This window comes from Ascaphus truei, chromosome 6, assembly GCF_040206685.1.
Source record: "Ascaphus truei isolate aAscTru1 chromosome 6, aAscTru1.hap1, whole genome shotgun sequence".
Taxonomy (NCBI): domain Eukaryota; kingdom Metazoa; phylum Chordata; class Amphibia; order Anura; family Ascaphidae; genus Ascaphus; species Ascaphus truei.
Window position 1 is genome coordinate 133,100,834 of NC_134488.1, and position 18,145 is coordinate 133,118,978.

Consider the following 18,145-nt stretch of genomic DNA (forward strand, 5'->3'; position numbering starts at 1 on the left):
AAAGACACACTTCCTGGTGGGCCAAAAATTAGACTTTCCTATGTGCAGGGACCTCTAAATAAGGAGCTTACCCTGACCGGGACTTAGCCCTAATAGTCTTGGATGAAGTCTTTTGATAATATTTTCCCGTGTTCAGGGCAGAAGAGCTGAGCTTGCCACAATCTTGCATGACAGGAACTCTGCCTTCTAATGAGTTTGTTGATTGTGGACTGATATTTCCCGATCTTGGGGCCTATGCAGAGAGCAGCGCTATTTCGAAATTCGCCATTTTTTGGAGAAAATCGCGCAGAAAGCAGCAGAAAATGGCGAGTTCCGAAAAACGCGCCAATTTTTCTTTTCTAGTTATAAAACTCGCCTCGCGGCTGGCGAGAACATCAATCTCGCCAGTTTTAAAAATATCCGTATGCAGAGAGGCGCGAACGGCATCTAGCGGCTGTTCGCGCCAATAAAATGGCGCGATTGTCTCCTTTTTGCCTCGCCAGAAAAAACTGGCAAGAAGCTGCCGCTCGCGGCCATTGCAAAGGGAAAAAAAGGCGCGAATTTGTTTTTACACGTTTCTGAAGCGCGCATCTCGCCAATTTAAACTCGCCACACGCATCCATGTTAAACATAGCAGAATTCGCACTTTTCTGCATATGGAGAATAAAACTCTCCAAAAAAGCTACTTTTTAATAAATTCGCCAATTTTAAAATTCGCTGCTCTCTGCATAGGGCCCATAGTCAATCAGTTTAATCTTGTCCTCTGCCAGCACTGTTTAAACCTACGGCCCCTCTTCTTCAATTACCTAATACTACTGTTGCACCACAGGGTATGGTGATGTTAGGAGAGTAGTTGTTTATGTAAAGAAGCAGTAGAGTCCATTGCAAACTTCACACACCTATTAAATTAAGAAACAGGAATACAAAAGGAATTTTTACAGGTGCACATTACATCAGAGAAATGCAGGTTTTCCATCAAGCCATAGGAAGTCAGACCCCTCAACGGGTGGTACTTGGTCATCTCAATGGGATATAAATATAAAAGATATTTATATATATATAATGTTTTACCATTAATACATACTATCCTGTGTACCATCCTGTGTACCATCCTGTGTACCATCCTGTGTACCATCCTTTGTACCATCCTTTGTACTATCCCGTGTTCCCTCAAAAATTCACTCATTCTTCTCTTGGTAGAGGAGTCCTGCATCCAGCAGGCTTGTTCAGTTTCATGGAGATTCCGTTTGCTGGGTGTGGGCCCCAGTTGGTCCCAGAAAACCCTGCATCCATAAGGCCTGGGGAACTGTTCCCCCCAACGTCCTTTCTAGTTGGGGAAAGTCTATCCACTGGCAGCCTGCTAACTACATTTTAAACCCTTGCAAGCAAGAGTTCAGTCTGAATTAACCAGGTGCACCTGCAGATTGCTTCTCCAGAGTTAATCTCCCCCATACTGGAAAGCCCACACAATGCAATCTCTCTGTAGCATACACAGAGTCCACGACTCTGTCATAGCCCCTATGTTTCAAAAGGGGAAAAAAATCCTTCCAGACTGCAGCAATGACAATCAGATTTCTCGCTGATCAACACCCTTCCTATGGTTAATGCTCCCGTTCAAGCAATATCCTACATGTGTGTTTTTAATAAATCAGTTCTGTACTATGAGAAAATGATTGTAGCATTTAAAAAAAAAACTATTTTTAAAGACATTTTCAATGTATTATAATGTAACAAGTATTTTTTTGTTCCTATAGCACCCATTTACAAAGTCAGATCCCCTTCCTCTTCTGAAACAGGCTCTAGCACACCTCTTTTTGAGGCCACCATACCATTGCGAAAGCGCTCTGAACTCAAATCTGCCCGCCCTGCTCCGACATCTGATGTAAAGAAAAACGCTGACGCGTACTTCTCCGGAGGAATCCGACGCCGGTCCGACTGCCCCCATCTGTGCACAAGCTGGGGTAGGAGAGGCAATGGTAATCCCGACCAACTTCATCTTGGAGGAATGGGAGACACGAGACAGATTGAACGGAGGGAAACAGGAAGAGCCGCGCCTACAAACTCCAACCGTGGACAGGTTCGGAGGAAGCAAGGGTGATCTGAGCAGCTTCTTGACAAAAACATTTCGGTAGCGCTACAACAATGAGGTGGCTGTGAGTGCAATTTATTTGACAGTTTTATTTTAAAGTCTATAATTAAATACTTATCTTTTCACGGTATATACAGGCATACCCCGGTTTAAGTACACTCACTTTAAGTACACTCGCGAGTAAGTACATATCGCTCAATAGGAAAACGGCAGCTCACGCATGCGCCTGTCAGCACGTCCTGAACAGCAATACCGGCTCCCTACCTGTACCGAAGCTGTGCGCAAGCGGGGAGACTATAGAGCCTGTTACACATGCGTTATTTACATCAGTTATGCACGTATATTACGATTGCCGTACAGTTCATGCATCGATAAGTAGGAAAAAGGTAGTGCTTCACTTTAAGTACATTTTCGCTTTACATACATGCTCCGGTCCCATTGCGTACGTTAATGCGGGGTATGCCTGTACATTTTTTCATCTATTTTTTCACTCATTTTCCTTTATCCAACAATCTGGTTTAATCTAACCTGGGTATCCTGGATAACATAGGCTTCACTATATGCCAACTACATGGTTAAAATGACACGCCTTATACGGGAGCACACAGCTAAAGATCTGCGTGTTCAATGATACACGTAATTAAGAACATGCTTAGGTCATATATAAGGGAATAATATACCCAATAACCCTTATTTTGCCAAGCATAACAATCTAAAGAATTACTATCAACATATAGATAGTGGAGGAGGACACACCCAGGTGATCCAATACATTATATGGTTTATAATTGCTTGAAGCCTTGAAACAGAATACTAGCCCCTTGTTTTTCTCTTATCTTCCACATATCCATTTTTGATGGGCTGAGTTTATGCGCTGGAGGACATCATGATCTACTACTGTTTCTATTTTGGAGGGGCGTGGAATCTCCTCTCTATACCCCGTTTTTCCGCACATACCATTAGCCTTTGCAGCTACTGCTTGACATTGGGCACTATCACTAAAGTTGTTGTCTACAAGCAACCCTAAATCCTTCTTCATCAAGGATCGACCTTAATTTGACCCATTTAATTTGTAAGTAGCGTGTTTATTGTTGCTTCCCAATTTCATAACCTTACATTAATCTGTATTAAGCCTCATCCGCCATTTACCTGCCCAGATTATAAAACAGAAATAACCCTGTGCTCTGTTTTTACTGCCATGCATCATTTAGTGTAATTAGCAGATATGCTCTCTATGACTACATCAAAGTAATTAATAAGCAAGTTCAAAAGTATGGACCCTTTAGGCAATTCACCTTATCTGCCCGTTTCACACTCCTGCAGCGAATGGCCCAAATCTCTCTCAACCAACATTGGGGGTACAGGGAAAGGTTCAGTTCTGGGACTTGGGAAACCTTTCTGTGGGCCAATGCTGGATTTATTATCCATAGGTATACACTAATATACATACATATATATACCCATCTAACAATGATTTAAACACTGCCCAGTTATCTTCTGTATATTTTCCTGGGAGAACTTCCACGGAATATATTATTTGTAGCATATTTCTTAGTTACTGTAACTAAAATCTGTTAAAAACATTTTTTTCCCAAAAAATAAGAGTTTGTTGATCTCATACAGTATATATAGTTTTTGATCAATCATTTTTTATGAAACCATGTTATGATCACCGTTTCCCAAATGTTCCCTCAGCTGAATATTTTTTCCAAGTTCCATGTTGGTGCCCCAATAATTTGGGTCATGTAATACGCACAGGCGTTAGAGTAAGTGTAATAGGTGTTGTTTCCTGGCAAAGATTATTTACAGTAGGGATGCACAAACTTGGGGGGGGGGGTGAAATTTTCTGGGGGGGCTTGGCACTTACAGTGGCCCCGCGCTCTTCCCAAAGGCATTTAAATTAAATGCCGGGGGATCAGTGAAGGCCTCTGTAAGGTCCCTTACATTGGCTCAGATGGCTTCTGGTGACGCATCGCCATGGCAACGTGATGTCACATGACGCTGTGACGTCCGAATGCCGGAGCCAAGGTAAGGAGAGGGGGCACGAGCAGGGCGGGGGAGACCTGGCAGGGGGGCGCAGGGGAGAAAGATTGCGCATCCCTGATTTACAGTATGCACGAAAGACGTAGCAGTTCCGTGACGGTCACTGGGACGTGTCGGTTCTCTCTCTAACTATAAGGCTGCGTTCCTGCTAGTGCTGAGCGGGCGGCGCTTGCCGAGTTTACTTTGTGCAATGTGAATTCTCACGTCCCCGCTTGCGCGGCGCGCGCTCATGCGCAGGCACGTACGTTTGGCGCTTGAGAAGTAAAAAAAAAAGAGCGTTTGAAGCGCAATCAATTGGCCTCCCACCCCCCTTGCGCGCGCTCGCAAAATTCACAGGGCACCCGCGCTCATGCTTGGAGAGTTAGTGACATCACCACTCAAGCATGAGCGCGGTTAGCGCCAGTGGGGACGCAGCCTTAGGCATGAAAATAATATGCATAGCTGCTGAACAAAGAAGTGACAGGATTAAATACCAAATATAGAAAAAACAGAACTGCGTTAAACAATATATACCAATCAAAATATGGGATGCAATATATTACCGTCTAAACAGAAATGGACTGATACTTTCCATGCAGCTGGCCCAGACTCTCACCCAGAGAGAAAAAGTCACAGTAGATAGAAAAAACGACCTACAGAACATAGTGTAGTCTGTAAACACTTAAAAGTACACTCCTGCTATAAAGAAATGCACTTACAAGATGTCAGTAGAACAAGGGCAAAAAGCAAATGGTCTCAGCTGGATCTGTTCTTTAAGATGAAACCACGTAGTCAATCTCCGTATGAGCTGGTGGGCTGTAATAGGCTCCCAGATAGATACAATTATAGGATAAGGAAAAGAAGAAAGAAGGAGAGACAGCGCTCTCAAGTACAAAATAATTTATTAAGCTAAAACAGCAAGGATATATCCGCGATGAGAGAGCCCCACCCCAGCTCTCTCCTGCAGGAAACACTCACACCGCTGCCTGAACAGACACCCTGCGTCCTCCCTCACGGTGTAACAGTCCTCGGATAGTCCGCGTAGTGTGGGTAAACACTCAGCTGTTTAAGAGAGGCGGCCCGCGTCTCTCTCTGCTGGTATCTCCACATCCACTGACTCTTCCAATCACGTGGGGCTTCCCCTCACGTCTCGTGAGTTGTCCTTCAGGGATAGCAGGGAAGTTCCAGAGGTGGCCACTCAATCTCAATCTCTCACGGCTTCACCTTACTTTCCACCCTACTTGTTTCGCCGTAGCTTCGTCAGGGGCACGTATAGAAGCTGCTAGCCCTGTCCCTATATACCCTTCCCTTAATAGGGCTAAGAATTAAAATATATAAATATATACCTAGCAAACATGCATATTTTGCATAAAAGCTATTAGGAATTAAAAATTGTACTAATCAGAGGACAACATAAGCAGATATGGACAAATATAATAAACACATATAACCAAATACAGTTGCATACCCTTATTATATAAAAAATACAATAATAATAAGTCTCATCAAGAAAATAATAATAAGCAATAATAATGTTTATATCAACCAAAAAGCCTAAAAATATGTAAACACAAACTATTGATCTATAGAAATGATACCAAATCAATATCCAAATTTAATCCCATCTGCTTAGGTTTTTAATTTGAACTGTAGTTTCTAGCCGATTGATCGACAGCACTCTGTCTCCCCCTCGGTAATGCAATTTGGATGTTTCAATACCAAAAAACCTAATACCGGTTGGGTCTTTGTTATGACATAATCTAAAGTGGTTTGAGACACTAAACCCACTTTAATATTTCTAATGTGTTCTGACATCCGTGTTTTAAATTTCCTTTTTGTCCGCCCCACATAGTGTTTGTTACATGGACAGATCAGAAGATAAAGAGCATATACAGACCAGCGCCCAAAAAGAGTCCAAAGTCCCTAATAGAGTCCAAACAGAGGGAAGGGAAGATATCCAAATGCTCCAATCACTGTAAAATCTCCAATCCGGGGGTCCGTGACATAGGGACAGAAACAAAGAAAAATAATAGTGTAATACGTAATGTTAAAATGGGACAAACAACATGAAACACTTAACAGAAGATAAACATAAAACAGTCAAGCTGAAAGAAAAATAACTATTTAATAAAAAAAACAGAGCCTGTTGCAGAGGGTCATCAAGGGGTTAAAACCCAAAACCCTACTTACAGCAGGACTGGAATAACAAGCATGTGTAGACAAGTGGGGCAGACGCCTGTAGCAGTGGGGGTCCTCAGGGGCTCCCTGTGTAATGTCTTTCCTTCTAGCTTCAAAACACACTCCAAGATGGCTGCCGAGTAAGGGAACTCCGCACTCCTGCTTGCCATCACTGCAGCTTCAATGATAATGCTTCCTGCTTCACTTGACTGACACTTCTCACAACCAGTGTAACTCCAAGGCACCGTGACCTTTGACCCTACGCGTTTCGTGACTGACGTCACTTCCTCAGGGGACCCCCGGATTGGAGATTTTACAGTGATTGGAGCATTTGGATATCTTCCCTTCCATCTGTTTGGACTCTATTAGGGACTTTGGACTCTTTTTGGGCGCTGGTCTGTATATGTTCTTTGTGTTCTCTTTGGTGTTGTTCTGCTAGTGTTCCTGGCTGCCCTGTACACATTGTGTTATTATTGTTAGTATTTTATTTTATTGCACATAGCGCCTAAGCACTTTTCTGTGAGATCAGAAGATAAACTACGAATGTAGAGTCACAAGATATGAAATCATGGATATTATATCTCTCCACAGTATGATTAGATGCAAATTCTTTAATTGAACCACTGGTTAGAGTATTATTTTTACAGCTACTACACTTCATACATTTAAAGAAACACACCGGTCTTTTAATAGCGGTTAACCAATTATTATTCACATTTTGATTCACATTTTTGATCTGGCTAGGGGCTATTTGATCCTTAATATTTCTAGCTTTAGTGAATATTATTTTCGGGTTCTTAGGCAAAAGTGTTTGTAGTACTGGATCCTTTGCTTACCCATGTTCTACAGACATCTTGTAAGTGCAATTGTTTACAGCAGGAGTGTACTTTTAAAGCTGCAGTTCAGGCAATATCCTGCATGTGTGTTGTTTTAATAAATCAGTTCTGTTGTAAGAAAAAATACTTTCAGCATTTTGTGTTTTAAAAAAACAACTTTGAAAGAACAATTTTCTTGTATTCTATTTTAACAGGCATGCTTGTTCCTATAGCAACGATTTACATTCCCCATATTTAAAGATGTCGCCAAACTTTGCCGATCAACAAACGGAGAACAAATTGACCGGCAGCTATGCAGTTCTTTAGGTAATTAGAGATTGCCCACATGAAACTATTGAAGTAAAAAAATACATAAAAAAAAAAAAAGATTTAACTGCAGCTTTAAGTGTTTACAGACTACACTATGTTCTGTTTCTTTCTCTCCTGTGCGCTATAGGGTTAAATACCAGCCTGCAAGCAAGCAGAGTTCATTAGCCTGTTCCCAGCTGACTCATTAGAGGGCTTTAAAGCAGCAGCCCGAGCTGCCGTTTCTTTTTAACACACAGGTAGGATATTGCTTGGTCTGCAGCTTTAAAAGCCTACCTTAAAATAGTAGTAGTTCTGGCCACAGTGTGATGTCCGGTTAAGCCTCTAATTCCAAATTCACTACATTTACAGTAGCTCACTTGTAAGTGAGGACGTGCGTTCAATATACAGTATGGACTTACTTGCTGCTCAAGCCGTGCAGGCTGCTAATGATTTATCTGTTGTAGTGGACAGATTGTATTGAGGGGCCCTGCAGAAATAATTTTGGAAGCTACTAAACTTCACCTTCAAGAAATCATGAGAATAACACATTAATCTATGGATTTATTTTTTTGTGACTATTTAATTTTACATTGATTTTTTTATTGCATGGAATGTTTAGCTCTGTTTTTTAAATAAAGCCAATGTCAGAAAGAAAAAACTTACTGAAACTCATCTGTGAAGAGCTGCAGTTCAAGCAATATAATACATGCCTGTTTTTTTTTTTTTTTAATAAATCAGTTCTGTACTATGAGAAAATACTTAAAAAAAATGTAAGGACATTTTAATGTATCCTAATATAACAAGCATTTTTGTTTCTATAGCATCTATTTACAAAGTCACATCCCCTTCCTCTTCTGAGACAGGCTCTGATTACTTGACGCGACAGGCCGGTCACGTGAGTGGTTTGCCCAATGAGGGCGAACTAGCTCTGTGACGTCACTGGCACGCAGCTAGACACGCCCACGGACGGCGCGCGTACCATGGCCAGGGAAAGCACCCGGTTTCCCTCAGCCTCCGCGCGACTGAAGTTACCATGTACGGAGCCTAACAGTGCACACATTGTATCTAGTGACTGCCTGGTCACATGATCTACCTCATAGAACTTTGCATCTTGGGGACTCTTCTGAAGCACTGACTGAGATTTAGTGAACCCCCGAGCCGAATCTTCACCGATCGATCACAGGAGAACGGATCGATCGGAAACTTAGCTAATCACTTGTCGGGGTGCTGATTGTATTGATGCACATATTGTAAACATGACAGATTTCAACACATCTTTACAATTTTCCATGTTTACATTATACATAAATAAAGTAAAAAGGTATAAATCAAATGCTCAAGCTTAACTCAAAAATACAAAAATACAACATTTTGAACTTATATAATTAACTCACAGAATGTACAAAACATAACTTGAGTCAGACACATATTATGGACGTTATGTTCGGATATACTGTTCTCCTGTCTTGTTATTTATTTTATTTATTTAAACGGCAGCTTGTTAGCCATTTCTGGCATAGCAGATTGTGGTGGAAATTACATGGAAAAAAAATAACCCTGCCTGGGACTTTTGCTAATCATGGTATAAACCACCTGTTATTCCGAGTCTCACTTTGATATGCTTTTTTATTTGCAATACTGTAGCTCTGGGATTTACTACGAGGGAAGGACGTTAACTTGGAGGTGCTGGTATTTACAAGTATAATGATATGATGCATAAAACAACTTTGATATGGACAATAGAATTTACAATGCATACCATTGTATTTATTATACGTAGTGTTGTGTTTTACACGTGTTAATGAAAAGGACGTTTTTGGTAAAAATAGACAAGGTTTGGAGATAGAAGGAAAAGCTGAAGAATGTATTGTTATCAACCATCTACTTCTGAATATAGCATTGTCTCACTGATATACAGCAAAGCAGAAAACATACAATAAATTGGCACCAAGAATGTTAGTGCAAGAGATGGGTGGGCTGCCGTGTTGGTCCGTTCTTCCATGTAGTAACAAAGCAGGGAGAGGGAGTAGGGGGTATGATACCTTATATTGGGCCAACAAGTAGTTGAGATGTTACAAGCTCTCAAACTTCTCAGGACACTATCCGATGAAGGGCCCGGAGAGGTTGGGAAGCTTGAAATATATCCACTACTTGTTGGTCCAATAAAAGGTCACATACCCCCTACTCCCTCTCCCTCCTCTGTCACTAGTACCAAATGATATAAACATATGGATGAGTTACCAATTAGGTAATTCCACCCCTGCTTGGGACAATCAATCATCATGGACTTTAAACAGGACACTCCATCCCTTCCCATAGTCAAACCTCCCCCCCTGTCAGTCCCCTATATTGACTGTGCCTCTGTGTTTGAGTATATATATATATATATATATATATATATATATATATACATACATACATACATACATACATACATACATACATACATACACGGTGCTGGTACCAGTAGGGCAGTAACAAACAAATAGTCAGGGAGTCTCCACACTTAAAAATGAAAAACGCTATTTTTGAAGCCAATGAAGCAAGTGAAACCTTCACCTTTAGGACGATGATATGTTTTCAGGAATCAGGATATTGGTAAATGATTTGCAAATCATTTTTTTCTGAGCTTTGTGGGACAGCCCGATTAATGGAGTTCGGGACAAATCTATTTCCCTATCCGAATGTAAGGAGAATAAAGAGCAAATAATTAAAAGTATGTGAAAAGCTTGGCCCCACGTGTCCTAATATGAGATGTGGGTGATGATTCCTTTTATTGGACAGCCATGATCATGTTTGAGTTTTCATAGCCGCACACTAGAAATGTGGGGAACTTGTTTCAAATTATCCACACTAAAATACGGCAAGGTCGCCATGGAAAATGTGCAAGGTCACTTGGCCAATGCGCAGGTGGACATTGGTCATATGACCTAAATATTTTAATGCAACCTTCCCAAAAATTCTACGTACATTGTGATTTATTTTTTTACATTTTAGCCAAATTTAAAGTGCAAATCACTTTTTTGGGCCCAAAAAATCCTATTGAACGTTTTGTGAAAATTCTCAAATTTGGAAACCGAAATGGAACAAATTCGCACATCTGTACTGCACATATTTGTTTTTTTAATAATGTTTTAAGGATATGACGCACTCATAAACCAGGCCGTGTGATGAATGTGCACCTACTCAGCTAGAGATCGAGTTCCCTTCCACCCATGGTCCAACCCTGGTACTCGGATTCATCGTTGTTAATGGATGAAATCTTTTATGTTCATTTTCTCCCTATGAAGGGATTTTACATGTGATACTACTTTTTTTTTATCATTCCTTTGCAGGTTAGTTTTTTCATACACACACAGACCCTTGCTTGAGATAAATGCCAACATTACGAAGCATTGCTATTCCGTGGGACACCTTCTGACACCTTCCAGGGAAGACCACTTATGGTCAATTCCCTTGAAATAGTTTGGCAACATACACAGTATTTTTCTTGAACAAAGTTAACGGGTAAAAAAGTTAATTTTGCCATGTTCGCGAACTCCAGTGACGGATTTCCACATCTCTACTATAGACTACATAGCCCACAGCTGTGCGATAATCATTGTTCCCATTTATGGTTTCAACCATAGAACATCTCCCTATTTAAACTCACCTGGTTGCTTCTAAAGTGTATCTGAAATCCTCTAATACTTTACTTCTACCCTGTTTGCTATGAGGTAACTCTACTTTTTTGACTGTATATCTCTGTTCTTTTAATGCGACCATATGTTCCACTGGTGGGAATATGAGATGTAATTCCCAACAATAATAATAAGGGGTTAATATCATGGATGAGATTCCAATACACATCACCATAATTGGTCTAGTGTTAGTGGGGTTTATAGCTCCACGTCTGTAAAGGGTTAATAGTGGCATATACCCCACATTTTAAATATTAGTATATAATCTACCCCCAAACCACTAACCGGCTATGTAACATGTAGCCGTGACAAAACTCTGCAACAAGAAGGTTAGAATTAGTATATTCCCCCACATCACAACAAAACTAGTGATTAGTCATCAAATCCTTTATGGAATGGTGTCTAAGCAACTATTAGATAGAGGTATAAATGTTTAGAACCCATATAATGTGTCTGTATATTAAGCATAATTATACAATGTAATATGTATTATTTGTCTATTTTGTTTAGGTTGATCAATATATCAATTATGTATTAAATTAGAGGGTGACTACATATTTGAATTTGCTCTTGCTTATACTTGGTTATTCATCATTGAATCATCAAGGGTTACACAGTATGGTAGTAGTATAAATGGTACCTAAAAGTAATCAATTGTTTAGCTATGCATTATATATATTAAAACCATAGAGCCAATGTATTATGGGAAAAAAATTCTTTAATTATTTAATTTTTTTTTTAATTAACCAATTGCATAATGGAGGAGGGTATATAACCCTAGATGAGGGACAGAGAGCAGAATCAGCCCCTGACGAAGCCTAACGGAGAAACGCGTAGGGCGTGGTTTACAGACAGTGAACACAGTGTATTCAGCAGGAGTAACAGCAGACAGCAGCCAAGAGGTGCCTGGTGGCCGTTTGTCCCATTATTTGCCTGCAGGAAGATTAGCAGCGCAGAGGATTGAGGCCCCGCTCCCACAGCCCACCGGACGAACTCTCGCGAGAGGGAGTGACGTCACCGCGTCGTCACGTGGCACGGAGCGTCCCCAGGAGACGTGGGTGACCGGAGGAAGATTGAGAACTCTTCGTGGGAAAACAGAAAGAACTCTCTATTTGTGAAACCGGACAGCACCTACCTCTAAGTACCGTGAGTACTATATGCACAGCAGGTGCAGTGAAAGAGACATATGTAGGTTGATAACCACAGAAAGAGGCAGCTCACACAAGGAGACTGTGTGAAACAGTAGAGACACTTAGTGTGTGTGCTATTTATAACCTGGACTCATTTCCCTATTGGTTACAAATCTACAGACTAAGGACTGTTGAAGAAATCTGCATAGTGTTACTACCCTTTTCATATGAGTGTGAGATGCTCAGAATTCTCAAAAGTTTTATGATATCTCACAGAGTGTGAGTCTTTTACTTATAGTCTTTTTATTAATAATTTTAATAAACTGTGTTACGCTATTTGTGTTCTATCTCTCTTCCTGCATGGGTATCTTTGCTCGAGATTGCAATTGCTGTGGATAACCAGCTGTTCCAGATTCATCATTTAATTGTTCCAGATCCCAGAGTGGATACAAGGCTTGATAATATCCTATACGCTGTAAGTGCATATCATACCTTCTGGCGGTTTATTTGTTAGAACATACTACCCTATGTTTGTTTTTTCTTGTCTCTATTTGCGCCTAGGTCATTCTCTTTGGAAATTTTCGTTACCAGCCCGTGGAGCGGTAGACCTTTTGGCTGCAGACTGAGTCAGGGAAAGTTAGACTGTAAGGGTGTATACCCTCCATTACATGTGGTAATTATTGTATTTACTAATTTCAGTGTGGTTGCGCTCATTGTATTTCTGTCTTTTGTAATGTATTTTTATAACTCCGTACTTGAAAACGAGAGGTAACTCAACTTCCTGGTGTGACGGTGAAGGGGTAACCAGGCCATCAATAAAGGTATTATGCCCGGCTGGTTATCTCAGAGCCCTGTTTCAGGTTTTAGAGTGTCAGCTCTTCAACCTGTGTATTGTACCTGCAATGAATGTAATTGTATGGCAATAAAGAATGTATGTGTCTTTTGCCTTTTCAGGAGTGCTAACCAGTGGAGAGTCTCAGGCTATGAGTTTCAGGGTGGATTTTGCGGTAAACGTGTTGTCAGAATGTGTCTACCTAGTCGGGGTCCAGAATTGCTGGCCATCCCAAAAATGTATCCAGGAGCCGAGTCAGATTCCCAGGTACATGTAGAAACAGACCTCCTGTAAGGCCGCCACCCACGGCGCCCGCTTCGGCTCTTACCTCCGCCGCCGGGGCGCGCAGCGTCCAGTCCCGTGCCCTCTCCTCTCTCTATGCATCTCCTTCTGCACAAGCGCCGCTGGGGCAGACCCCTGCGCATGGTGACGGCTTCTGCTTCCCTTCCCTGCATACTCACTCCTCCCCTTACGTCGCGCGCGTTGCGCGCACGCGCCACTATGTCCATATCCACTGCCGCCAATGTACTTGTTCCTCCCACACCTGCCCTGCATCCTGCCTCAGCCTATAAACGCTCTACTTTCATCTGACATCACCGCTGGTGGTTCTCATTGGCTCCTATCAGTATATAGTGCTACCAGCCCAGAGCTGATTGCTGAGCATAGTCAGTTTCTGGTTGTGCTTGCTACAAGCTACTTCGCAGTCTGCTCTTGTCTTCCGTTACAGACCCTTGCTTGAATCTGGACTCCCGACCTCTGGCACCCTCGAACCCCGGCTCGCCCTACGGACTTCTACCTTCTCCTCGACTTTGGCTTTGGACTCCGACTACTCTTGATCTCTCCGACCCCGACTCCGGCAAGTACCTCTACGATTCTACACTCTCCTGCCCCGAACCAGGCTATCCACACTACTCTGCTTACCGGACCCGCTCACGCGGCTGTAGGGCGGTGGTTTTCCTGTATCCCCACCTCGGCCTCGCAGTCCAGTTCGGTTTGTGGTGAGCACTCCTATAGTCCCGTGACATTATGCTCAGCCCAACAGACCTGGAATCAGCCGATGTGGGTCGACGCTTAAGCGAACACGATGGCACGTGGCCAAGACGGCAGGTCACCCAGGGATCAAAAGGACTATCGACCTCTTGCAACGAACCTTTTGGTGGCCAGGCATGCGCAAGGACATTCAACATTTCGTCTCAGCATGTCCCACCTGCGCACAAAACAAGATACCACGGAATAAACCTCCAGGACTCCTGCAACCCCTTCCCATTCCCGATCGACCATGGGAACATCTCTCGATGGACTTTATTGTCGACCTCCCCAAATCTAAGGGTATGGACACTATACTAGTAGTGGTTGATCGCTTTTCTAAACAAGCACACTTTATCCCACTCAAAGGCCTACCCAGCGCCCCTAAACTTGCCGAGGTATTTGTGAGGGAAGTCTTCAGGATCAATGGGTCACCCCAAACCATAGTCTCTGATCGTGGGTCGCAATTTGTCTCGAGATTCTGGAGGGCCATCTGTAAAAAACTTAACGTGGCGCTTCACTTCTCCTCTGGATACCACCCACAGACCAATGGTCAAACTGAACGAACCAATCAGTCCCTGGAGCAGTTCCTTCATTGTTTCATATCTGACTCTCAGGACAATTGGCTCGACCTACTGTACTCCCCTGGGCAGAATTCGCTCATAATAATCTCAGGAATGAGTCCACACTACAGTCTCCATTATTTTCTAATTTTGGCTTTCATCCCTCCACCCTTCCTCAGTCTGGACCTAGTACAGAAGTTCCGGGCCGCAGAAGAGAGGATCTTCAAGCTTCCTGGTCTAGGATTCAGGATAATCTCAGACGGGCCACTGCTATGCAGAAGAGACAGGCTGATCGCCATCGTCAGAAACCACCCAATTATGCCCCGGGTCAGAAGGTATGGCTATCCACAAAGAACATACTGTTAAAAGTCACATCCCCGAAGCTGGCACCCCGATTTATCGGTCCATTCTCTATATTGGAGAGGATTAATCTGGTTACCTACCGACTGAAACTACCTGCAACTATGAAGATTCCCTCTACCTTTCATTGTTCTCTATTAAAACCATACATACCCAATTCTCAGATCCGACACAGCGCACCTCGTCCCAGACTGGTCAATGGACAAGAAGAGTTTGAGGTACAGTCCATCCTGGATTCTCGTATCTCAAGAGGAGGTCTCCAATATTTGGTACATTGGAGGGGTTTTGGAGCCGAAGAGAGGGCATGGATTCTGCAAGTCCAGGTACACGCTCCCAGGCTGGTCCGGGCATTTCATCTCAAATTTCCGCTTAAGCCTGGTATGGATCGTCCGGAGTCCGACCCTGAAGGGGGGGGGGATACTGTAAGGCCGCCACCCACGGCACCCGCTTCAGCTCTTACCTCCGCCACCGGGGCGCGGCGTCCGGTCCCGTGGCCTCTCCTCTCTCCCTGCATCTCCTTCTGCACATGCGTGCCGCCGGGGCAGACCCCTGCGCGCGTCGACGGCTTCTGCTTCCCTTCCCTGCATACTCACTCCTCCCCTTCCGTTGCGCGCATCGCGCGCACGCACCACTATGTCCATCTCCACTGCCGCCAATGTACTTGTTCCTCCCACACCTGCCCTGCATCCTGCCTCAGCCTATCAACGCTCTACCTTCATCTGACATCACCGCTGGTGGTTCTCATTGGCTCCTATCAGTATATAGTGCTACCAGCCCAGAGCTGATTGCTGAGCATAGTCAGTCTCTGGTTGTGCTTGCTACAAGCTACTTCGCAGTCTGCTCTTGTCTTCCATTACAGACCCTTGCTTGAATCTGGACTCCCGACCTCTGGCACCCTCGAACCCCGGCTCGCCCTACGGACTTCTACCTTCTCCTCTCCTCGACTTTGGCCTTGACTCCGACTACTCTTGATCTCTCCGACCCCGACTCTGGCAAGTACCTCTACGATTCTACACTCTCCTGCCCCGAACCAGGCTATCCACACTACTCTGCTTACCGGACCCGCTCACGCGGCTGTAGGGCGGTGGTTTTCCTGTATCCCCACCTCGGCCTCGCGGTCCAGCCCGGTTTGTGGTAAGCACTCCTATAGTCCCGTGACACCTCCGGAAAAATCCTTTCTGGAAAGCAGTTACGCGGCTCACTGCCAGGATGCCCTGCTTCAGCATAGACCAGAAAGGTAAAAGGGGGCATAGGGATATGCTTATCCCGGGTACAGTCAGGGGTCCCTAGTTAGTGGGAGTCCCCCCAGTATATGCCCAGAACACCCGGACCCGGTATTGGGGTTTGGAGTGTCTCCAACCATCCATAAGGTTGCGAGAGTGAAATTATTTCTAAGTCCAGCTTCGGTACTATAGAATCAACTCTGAAACTTAACCTAAGTGTTATATGAAGCATCTTTTTAGTAAACTTCTTATAGGAAGGCCTAGGAGCTCTGAAAATGACTTTGCGCGTCTTTTCAGTAGATCCTAGGGGACGAGGGACTTAGAAGAATTTTGTGAGATTTTTATTAACATGGTGTATAAAGGTATATATGTTTTATGCACTGTATAGGTGCCATTGAGTCTGCTCGGGTCCCGGACTTGAAAGTCTCAGAGATGCCAAGGTGTCAGGGCGGGCGTAGTACCGGAATTATACTCGAGTACCCACGTCCTGGCATGAATAAGGGCTATCCAGTGACCATTTGCTCATCCCCAGACTCTGAGGAGCTTGGCTCAGTGGGTGGGTTCAATATGCTAAGTGGCAGAGGTGCCAGGTTGGCGCATGCCCTTGGCAGAATTGAAATCCATGCCCACCAAGCTTCAAGGTTTCGGCAAATCGCTGATAAGCTGGTAGAAATATTTCCACGCTCTGATTTGTTGAGGTATTCTGTGAAGCAAGGGAGTCCCCGAATGAGATGTTACGACGGAGACGGATGCCAGAAGTGTTGTACTCACATGTGAGTTCTGTAAACTTACTTGTTGTTCCAATAAATTATCTTGTACTCACCGAGCGTTTTCGCCCCTGTTTGGAGCATACCAGAGGGAGTGAACTGCTTTTACTAGGAACCCCCACATCAGCTTTGGGTACTATCCCTTGACGTGGATTCCTCCAAAAAGAAACCCTGACAAGATTGGCTCACACTTGTCCGTGTGAGTAAGATCTGGCATAGCCATTTTTTGATATATTCAATACTCATTCCCTGTGTGTATGCTTGTTCCATTTAGTGGATTATATATATTAAGTATTTATTACCTTTTCTCTCTTATATGCGCTCACCATCTCGACAAGAAATCTTTTATTGGTGGAGATCAAGGAAGGATCTCATAAAGGTTGAGCTGCAGTTCCAAAGGGCCAGTATACAATGTTGTTTGTTTTTAGGCTCCCACGTGTGTTTGTATATTGATACATCTGTATTATTGTGAGTGTGTAAGGGGAGCGCCGTAGTTTCTTTCCACTTTTCCATTCTGTGAATGGGACTGAAATCGTATAAGAAACCCAGCAGCCAATCGGGTCAGCAGATTCTAAGCGCCAAGACAGCAGCGGCAAATTCAAAATGACCAAAAGATGCTCTTGGAGAAATAGATGGGAGCTGAAATATTTTCTAAGTTCTGACTTTTTGCGGCCAAGTTCTTCAGATCGAACATAGTGGTCGCGGCTGGAACTGCACGCCGATTAGAGTTCCAGGAGGTTTGGGACTTACTCGCGGTCAAACTATTTCAACACTGCAGAGACTATCCAACGGTGGTGTGTGGAACTTCATGCCGATTTGCGTTCCAGGACAAGTCCCGGTCAACTGCAAACTTTGTTTTAAGTACTGTAAAGGGTTAGGAAACTCTATTTTTCCCCAGACCCCGTAAGCGTGTTTCCTCTTGTATTTTGTGATTCACTGTGTGTACGTCTGTTTCAAAGGAATAAATGACAATTGGTTTTACTTCTTGGTTTTGCTCAGTGATATGATCCCGGTATAAAGGTGTAATTTCCTGGTCTCCTGTGACACCTGGTAAAATATTTTTATAAATAAAATAAATAAAGTATTCATAAATGGTCATCTTGGTAACCTTCTTTGGTGCCTGACTGAACAATACCCTTAACCACATATTGCAGTCTGTTCCTGGTTTTCTC

The 18,145-nt window shown here is 43.3% G+C and overlaps 1 long non-coding RNA gene across 1 annotated transcript; it reads left to right on the forward strand.

Annotated features, from left to right (window-relative positions):
- The first annotated feature begins 1,755 nt into the window (after positions 1-1,755).
- LOC142496600 (uncharacterized) lies at positions 1,756-9,331 on the forward strand. The gene is made up of 3 exons (XR_012802065.1): positions 1,756-3,140; positions 7,299-7,410; positions 7,541-9,331. It is a non-coding gene; the product is annotated as an uncharacterized LOC142496600 (long non-coding RNA).
- Positions 9,332-18,145: the final 8,814 nt, after the last annotated feature.